Genomic DNA, 8,326 nt, shown 5'->3' with positions numbered 1-8,326 from the left:
GATCTTTCAGTAAAGTCACGTAGATAGAATTTTAAAAAATACAAATATTTAAAATAATATGTACATTAAAATTAACAAAAGCAAAAAAATATAGTAATAGGTTTTTACCCTTTCAACTGGTACAAAAACTGACACCTTTATACAAGGCATCATGTTTGCTATAACCACAACATAAGCAGTCAAAATGCAAACAAAAAAAGTTTTTGTACCAGTTGAAAGGGTAAAAACCTCCTACTATATTTTGCCACTGGTAAAGGAGGTGTCTCATAGTGTAAATGCTTACCCCGAGCTCTCAATACTCTGATAGTGCGCTGTCTTTGAGTTGTGCGCCTTTTGGCGTCATCTGGTCCAACACCATGTGAGACTAGGCTCTAAGGAAAGCTGTCTCGGGTGTGGACCAATCACGTCCAAGGACAGTGCATACATTATCATCATCAGAGTTGTTTATTTTTGTTTGCATTTTGACTGCTTGTGTTGTGGTTATTGCAAACATGATGCCTTGTATAAAGGTGTCAGTTTTTGTACCAGTTTAAAGGGTAAACACCTATTACTATATTTTTGCCACTGGTAGGAGATGTCTCATAGTGTAAAAGCAAAAAAAAATCACAACGTTTCGATCGCAACACAAGCGGTCTTCATCAAGCGGAGATATATATGTGTTTAATATTTTTTATTTTATTTTCTATCTACGCGAGTTTACCGTTAGAACCAAGAATGTCATCGAGAATATTCATTTACAAATTATTTGGGTCTTTCGGTAAAGTCACGTAGATAGGTTCAAAACTAATTTTTTTTAAACTACGACATCATGGGACCTTTGCCACTACCAAAACATGCGAATAGGTTTTGCTTGTGAAAGGTTTCAGTTTGGTGTTTTAACATCTTAACACCTTTGATTCAAAGCTTTCGTGACTGCAGGGATTCATCGTCTTCTTCTTTCGGTAAAGTCACGTAGAAGGGAAATAATAAAATAAAATATTTTTAATATTTTTATACATTTATATTATTTATCTTTTCATTATTTTATTATTTCCCTTCTACGTGACTTTACCGAAAGAACCACGAATATCTTAACACAGCTGTTTTGTTGCCAGATGAAATGGGAAAAACCTATTCTCAAAAATCGTTTTAGTTTTTTCCCCACCTGATGATCATTGCATGTGTTGCGATCGAAACGTCGTAGTTTTTTATTAATTTTTTCTTTTTTTAGAACCTACCCACGTGACTTTACCGAAAGACCCAAAGAATAGCAATTATTGCAGTCACGAAAGCTTCAAGTCGTTTATTAACAAATTAGCTTTGCACTCAGAATCATCGGAATCATCGGGAATATTTATTTGGACTGCCGGAGGAGTATTCCGAAGAGCGATAAAGCATGGGCATAATATGACTTTGAAAACCCAACGCCCACCTCCTACGCATTTCACAAGTAGCACTAGTCGCATTCCTGCATTTCCCATAAATATGCTAAATTCCTCTTGATATGCAGATTCTTTTGTCAAGGCGCATTTCCCCCCCCCCCTTCCGACCCAGCTTAAATAGACGCTCCAAGCGTGGTGGTGTTTCATTTAGACGCTGTCGCCTCGACAGACCTGGTCTTCACCTAAAGACGGCTGCTTGCGTTGTGGCCGAAACGTCGTGAGAATTATTTTATTATGTTTTATTTTTATTATTTTATTACTTCCCTTCTACGTGACTTTACCGACAAAACCAAGAAGATGACTCCCTGCAGTCACGAAAGCTTTAAATCGAAACATCACCCAAACACAAACAAATACAACACTAAGCCATCCCCATCCTACCAGGCTAAGCCCCACTGAGGTATTAACTGATGATTTCGTATTTACTTATTTCTAAGTTTTGAAAACTCTAAACACATTTTATTTCACCAGGTTTTAAAGTCACGTAGGTAAAACATCGAAATTAATAAAAGTAAAATAAAATAAAAATCACTGGATATTATTATTGTGAGGTTGTCTCGGGTGTGAGCCTACCTTGGCTCTCCCACCCTCAACCAGTACATATGTAGTGGTGGTATTGACGTGCGCCGGCAGTGATGGATCACGGGGCGCGGGGTTGGGCACGCGATGTGGGCGTGGCATGGACGCGCGCGCCGGTGGTGAGGCGCGCTCACACAAGCTGGGAAAAGAGGATCGTAGCGAGTGCGCAGTGATTGGTCAGATAAGTGGGTACTCTCAGCGACGTCCGCAGGAGGGGTATAAAGGGGGACGCGCGAGAGCACTCGTGGTCAGTGTTAACCAGTTGAAGACCGAAGACGGGGTGGAGGAGGTAGGGGCCCTGTGTGGCTCGGAGCCGAGACTGGGGGGACCATAGTCCGACGCCCGTGTGGGTCGGGACGGTGGTACCCAGAGCCGAGACGGGCACCCCGGCTGGGTGTGTCCCGGAAGGCTACAGGGCGTAAGAGCCCGTGTCAGTACAGCTGAGTGGGTGTTGGTCACCCGTGTAGCTGAGTGGGTGTTAGTCACCCGTGTAGCTGAGTGGGTGTTGGTCACCCGTGTAGCTGAGTGGGTGTTAGTCACCCGTGTAGCTGAGTGGGTGTTGGTCACCCGTGTAGCTGAGTGGGTGTTAGTCACCCGTGTAGCTGAGTGGGTGTTGGTCACCCGTGTAGCTGAGTGGGTGTTAGTCACCCGTGTAGCTAAGTGGGTGTTGGTCACCCGTGTAACGAAGTAGGGTGTTAGTCATCCGTGTAACTACAAGTTGGCGAAAATAAAGAGTGTGCTACCCGTGAAGTCGTCTCCTGCCGAGTTACTACTTTACACATATACAAGGACTGTTTTCTTGGAATTTCTCACTCACTTGATACAGCTGTCGTGCTGTGACGGTTCCACCTGAAGACGGAAGCTTGTGTTGCCTCCGAAACGTCGGGATTTTTATTTTATTTTACTTTTATTAATTTTAATGTTTTACCTACGTGACTTTACCGAAAAAAACATAAGAATACAAATCCTTGCAGTCACGAAAGCTTCAAATCTAGAATGATTTTTATTTTACTTTTATTATTTTTTTACCTACGTGACTTTACCGAAAGCCCCTAAGAATATGAATCTTTGCAGTCACGAAAGCTTCAAATCTAGAGTTTTAAGGCCCCACTGAGATACGTAGCTCTGTTTCAGCAGCCACCACCAGGCTTATCACAAGTGACAGAAGCTCAAACACGTGACGTCTTATTGTCATCATCGTCATCATTGTCGTTGCGTGGAAATTCATAGCAGAAGCCAAATACTCAAAACGCAACTTCTCCACAGACTCATAGAGACCCATAGAAAGGTAAACAAATCACTCAAATCTTCTTGGTTCTTTCGGTAAAGTCATGTAGAAGGGAAGTAATAAAATAATAAAAATAATAAAACATAATAAAATAATTCTCACGACGTTTCGGCTACAATGCAAGCAGCCGTCCTCAGGTGAAGAATGAGACACTGCCAAGCTTGGAGCTTATATTTAAGCTGGGTTGGAGGTGGAAGAAGAGCGCCTTAACAAAATAATTTGCATATCAAGAGGAATTTAGCATATTCATGGCATTGTGTAGGAGGTGGGTGGGGGGGGGTTTAAAGTTGTAGCCGAAACGTCGTGAGAATTTTTTTTTATGTTTTTCTATTTTATTATTTTATTACTTCCCTTCTACGTGATTTTACCGAAAGAACCAAGAAGATGAATCCCTGCAGTCACGAAAGCTTTAAATCGAAATTTAAATAACTCAAACACAAACAAATACAACTAAACCATTCCCATCCTACCAGGCTAAGCCCCACTGAGGTATTAACTGATGATTACATCTTCATTGTTCTTTCGGTAAAGTCACGTAGAAGGGAAATAATAAAATAATAATAATAAAACATAATAAAATACAATTCTCACGACGTTTCGGCAACAACGCAAGCAGCCGTCCTCAGGTGAAGAACAGGTCTGTCGATTTTTTTAAATCTTGATTTGGAGCTTTCGTGACTGCAGGAATTGCTAGTATTTAATTTATTATTTTCTCTTCATACGTGACTTTACCGAAAGAACCAAAGAGTAAAAAATAAGAAATCACGACGTTTCGATCGCAGCACCGTCATGATGATGATGATGAGAGACCTGCACACTCCAAATAGACAGCAGCAGCAGGCGCCAGGGTCGGGATCGAACCCACGACCTCCTGCACACCAGGCGAGGTAGTCAACATTTCATCTTCACCGTGATGATGATGATAAGAGAGAGACGCAAACTCCAAATATGCAGCAGCAGGCGTCAGGGTCGAACTCACGACCTCCTGCGTACTTGGCGAGGTAGTTAACATCTCCTAGCCACCGTGATGATGATGATGATGATGAGAGAGAGAGAGACGCCAACTCCAAATATACAGCAGCAGGCATCAGGGTCGGGATCGAACCCACGACCTCCTGCACACCAGGCGAGGTAGTTAACATCTCCTAGCCACCGTGATGATGATGATGAGAGAGAGAGACACGCAAACTCCAAATATACAGCAGCAGGCATCAGGGTCGGGATCGAACCCACGACCTCCTGCACACCAGGCGAGGTAGTTAACATCTCCTAGCCACCGTGATGATGATGATGAGAGAGACACGCAAACTCCAAATATACAGCAGCAGCGGGCATCGTAAGGATCCGGATCGAACCCACGACCTCCTGTGTACCAGGCGAGGTAGTTAACATCTCCTAGCCACCGTGATGATGATGAGAGAGAGAGAGACGCCAACTCCAAATATACAGCAGCAGCGGGCATCGTGAGGATCCGGATCGAACCCGCGACCTCCTGTGTACCAGGCGAGGTAGTTAACATCTCCTAGCCACCGTGATGGGTGATGATGATGAGAGAGACACGCAAACTCTAAATATACATATTCTTAGGTTTTTACTGTAAAGTCACGTAGGTAAAAACATAAAAAAGTAAAATAAAATACAAATCACGACGTTTTATTTTACTTTTTAATGTTTTTACCTACGTGACTTTACCGGAAAAAACCTAAGAATATGAATCATTGCAGTCACGAAAGCTTCAAATCAAAATATACAGCAGCAGGCGCCAGGGTCTGGATCGAACCCACGACCTCCTGCACACCAGGCGAGGTAGTTAACATCTGCTAGCCACCGTGATGATGATGATGATGAGAGAGACACGCAAACTCCAAATATACAGCAGCAGGCGCCAGGGTCTGGATCGAACCCACGACCTCCTGCACACCAGGCGAGGGAGATAACATCTTGCCACCTCTACCAGGTATGCAACCCCAAGGTAGTTAACATCTTGGTACGGTGACGAGATGCTAACTACCTCGCCTGGTATGTGGGAGGTCGTGGGATCGAGCCTGACCCTGACGATGCCTGCTGTTTGCCGAGATGTTAACTACCTCGCCTGGTATGTGGGAGGTCGTGGGATCGATCCTAACCCTTGACTCCTGCACATTTAGAGTTAACGTGGAAATGTATCGTGGCAAAATCATCTCAATAGTCTGGTTAGCGAGCGCTGGTTAAGGCTGAGTCGACCCAGGGGAGGCCCACCCGGTACATGCTTTCAAGATAATCGTCACTGCGGTGGTGTTCGTGGTCGTGATCGGAAATCGATATTTGCAGGGCGACGCGCTAACCGCGGCACCACCGCTCCCCACACTGGGTGACGTCCTTTGATAAACAATAGCGGGTGACGTCATTGGATATAGTGGGTGACGTCACCCGTTTGTTGAGGCGCATACGTCACCCCCCCCCCCCATTGTTATAGAACAAAGCCAAAGACTCCCCGTGTAGCCTCTAACAGACTGTAGGGGCAAGTGCTGTTAGCGAGTAGAAGCACCTATACACAGACAAAGATCCCCCGTGTAGCCTCTAACAGACTGTAGGGGCAAGTGCTGTTAGCGAGTAGAAGCACCTATACACAGACAAAGATCCCCCGTGTAGCCTCTAACAGACTGTAGGGGCAAGTGCTGTTAGCGAGTAGAAGCACCTATACACAGACAAAGATCCCCCGTGTAGCCTCTAACAGACTGCAGGGGCAAGTGCTGTTAGCGAGTAGAAGCACCTATACACAGACAAAGATCCCCCGTGTAGCCTCTAACAGACTGTAGGGGCAAGTGCTGTTAGCGAGTAGAAGCACCTATACACAGACAAAGATCCCCCGTGTAGCCTCTAACAGACTGTAGGGGCAAGTGCTGTTAGCGAGTAGAAGCACCTATACACAGACAAAGATCCCCCGTGTAGCCTCTAACAGACTGTAGGGGCAAGTGCTGTTAGCGAGTAGAAGCACCTATACACAGACAAAGATCCCCCGTGTAGCCTCTAACAGACTGTAGGGGCAAGTGCTGTTAGCGAGTAGAAGCACCTATACACAGACAAAGATCCCCCGTGTAGCCTCTAACAGACTGCAGGGGCAAGTGCTGTTAGCGAGTAGAAGCACCTATACACAGACAAAGATCCCCCGTGTAGCCTCTAACAGACTGTAGGGGCAAGTGCTGTTAGCGAGTAGAAGCACCTATACACAGACAAAGATCCCCCGTGTAGCCTCTAACAGACTGTAGGGGCAAGTGCTGTTAGCGAGTAGAAGCACCTATACACAGACAAAGATCCCCCGTGTAGCCTCTAACAGACTGTAGGGGCAAGTGCTGTTAGCGAGTAGAAGCACCTATACACAGACAAAGATCCCCCGTGTAGCCTCTAACAGACTGTAGGGGCAAGTGCTGTTAGCGAGTAGAAGCACCTATACACAGACAAAGATCCCCCGTGTAGCCTCTAACAGACTGCAGGGGCAAGTGCTGTTAGCGAGTAGAAGCACCTATACACAGACAAAGATCCCCCGTGTAGCCTCTAACAGACTGTAGGGGCAAGTGCTGTTAGCGAGTAGAAGCACCTATACACAGACAAAGATCCCCCGTGTAGCCTCTAACAGACTGTAGGGGCAAGTGCTGTTAGCGAGTAGAAGCACCTATACACAGACAAAGATCCCCCGTGTAGCCTCTAACAGACTGCAGGGGCAAGTGCTGTTAGCGAGTAGAAGCACCTATACACAGACAAAGATCCCCCGTGTAGCCTCTAACAGACTGTAGGGGCAAGTGCTGTTAGCGAGTAGAAGCACCTATACACAGACAAAGATCCCCCGTGTAGCCTCTAACAGACTGTAGGGGCAAGTGCTGTTAGCGAGTAGAAGCACCTATACACAGACAAAGATCCCCCGTGTAGCCTCTAACAGACTGCAGGGGCAAGTGCTGTTAGCGAGTAGAAGCACCTATATGTAGTGGTGGTGTTGACGTGCGCCGGCAGTGATGGATCACGGGGCGCGGGGTTGGGCACGCAGTGTGGGCGTGGGATGGACGCGCGCGCCGGTGGTGAGGCGCGCTCACACAAGCTGGGAAAAGAGGATCGTAGCGAGTGTGCAGTGATTGGTCAGATAAGTGGGTGCTCTCAGCGACGTCCGCAGGAGGGGTATAAAGGGGGACGCGCGAGAGCACTCGTGGTCAGTGTTAACCAGTTGAAGACCGAAGACGGGGTGGAGGAGGTAGGGGCCCTGTGTGGCTCGGAGCCGAGACTGGGGGGACCGTAGTCCGACGCCCGTGTGGGTCGGGACGGTGGTACCCAGAGCCGAGACGGACACCCCAGCCGGGTGTGTTCCGGAAGGCTACGGGGGCGTAAGAGCCCGTGTCAGTGTAGCTGAGTGGGTGTTAGTCACCCGAGTAGCTAAGTGGGTGTTAGTCACCCGTGTAGCTGAGTGGGTGTTAGTCACCCGAGTAGCCGAGTGGGTGTTAGTCACCCGAGTAGCTAAGTGGGTGTTAGTCACCCGTGGAGCTGAGTGGGTGTTAGTCACCCGAGTAGCTGAGTGAGTGTTAGTCACCCGTGTAACAGTTTGGTGTTAATAAAAAGAGTGTGCTACCCGTGAAGTCGTCTCCCGCCAAGTTACTACTTTACATAAGTAATAAAATAATAAAAATAATATTTTATTATTTTTATAAAACATAATATTTTATTATGTTTTATTTTTATAATTTCCCTTCTACGTGACTTTACCGAAAGAACCAAGAATAAAAAAGGTAGTACATGTTGTTTATGCCATTTATTGTGAAAATTCCGTCACAGTTCCTATGATTGCTTTTTCATTGCTTTCATAGCTGTATTTTGGTGATTTCGACAAGTGTATTTGGTTTAGCCATGTTTGTTTGTTGTAGTACAGAGTTAGACTGATGGCCTAAATCTAAGTTGTCTTGTGGTTGTTGTTGTTGTTTGACTTGCATCCCACTGGGATGTTTGCACACAGCGTTGGTGTACGGTGTTTTTTCTGCATTATTTTGCTGTCTTTTCTTGGATTTTCTATTTGCAC

The sequence above is a fragment of the Lethenteron reissneri genome, chromosome 70 (assembly GCF_015708825.2).
Source record: "Lethenteron reissneri isolate LAM-NWPU_2019-01 chromosome 70, ASM1570882v1, whole genome shotgun sequence".
Lineage (NCBI taxonomy): Eukaryota > Metazoa > Chordata > Hyperoartia > Petromyzontiformes > Petromyzontidae > Lethenteron > Lethenteron reissneri.
The sequence above is the reverse complement of the archived record's forward strand: the minus strand, read 5'-3'. Positions refer to the sequence as shown.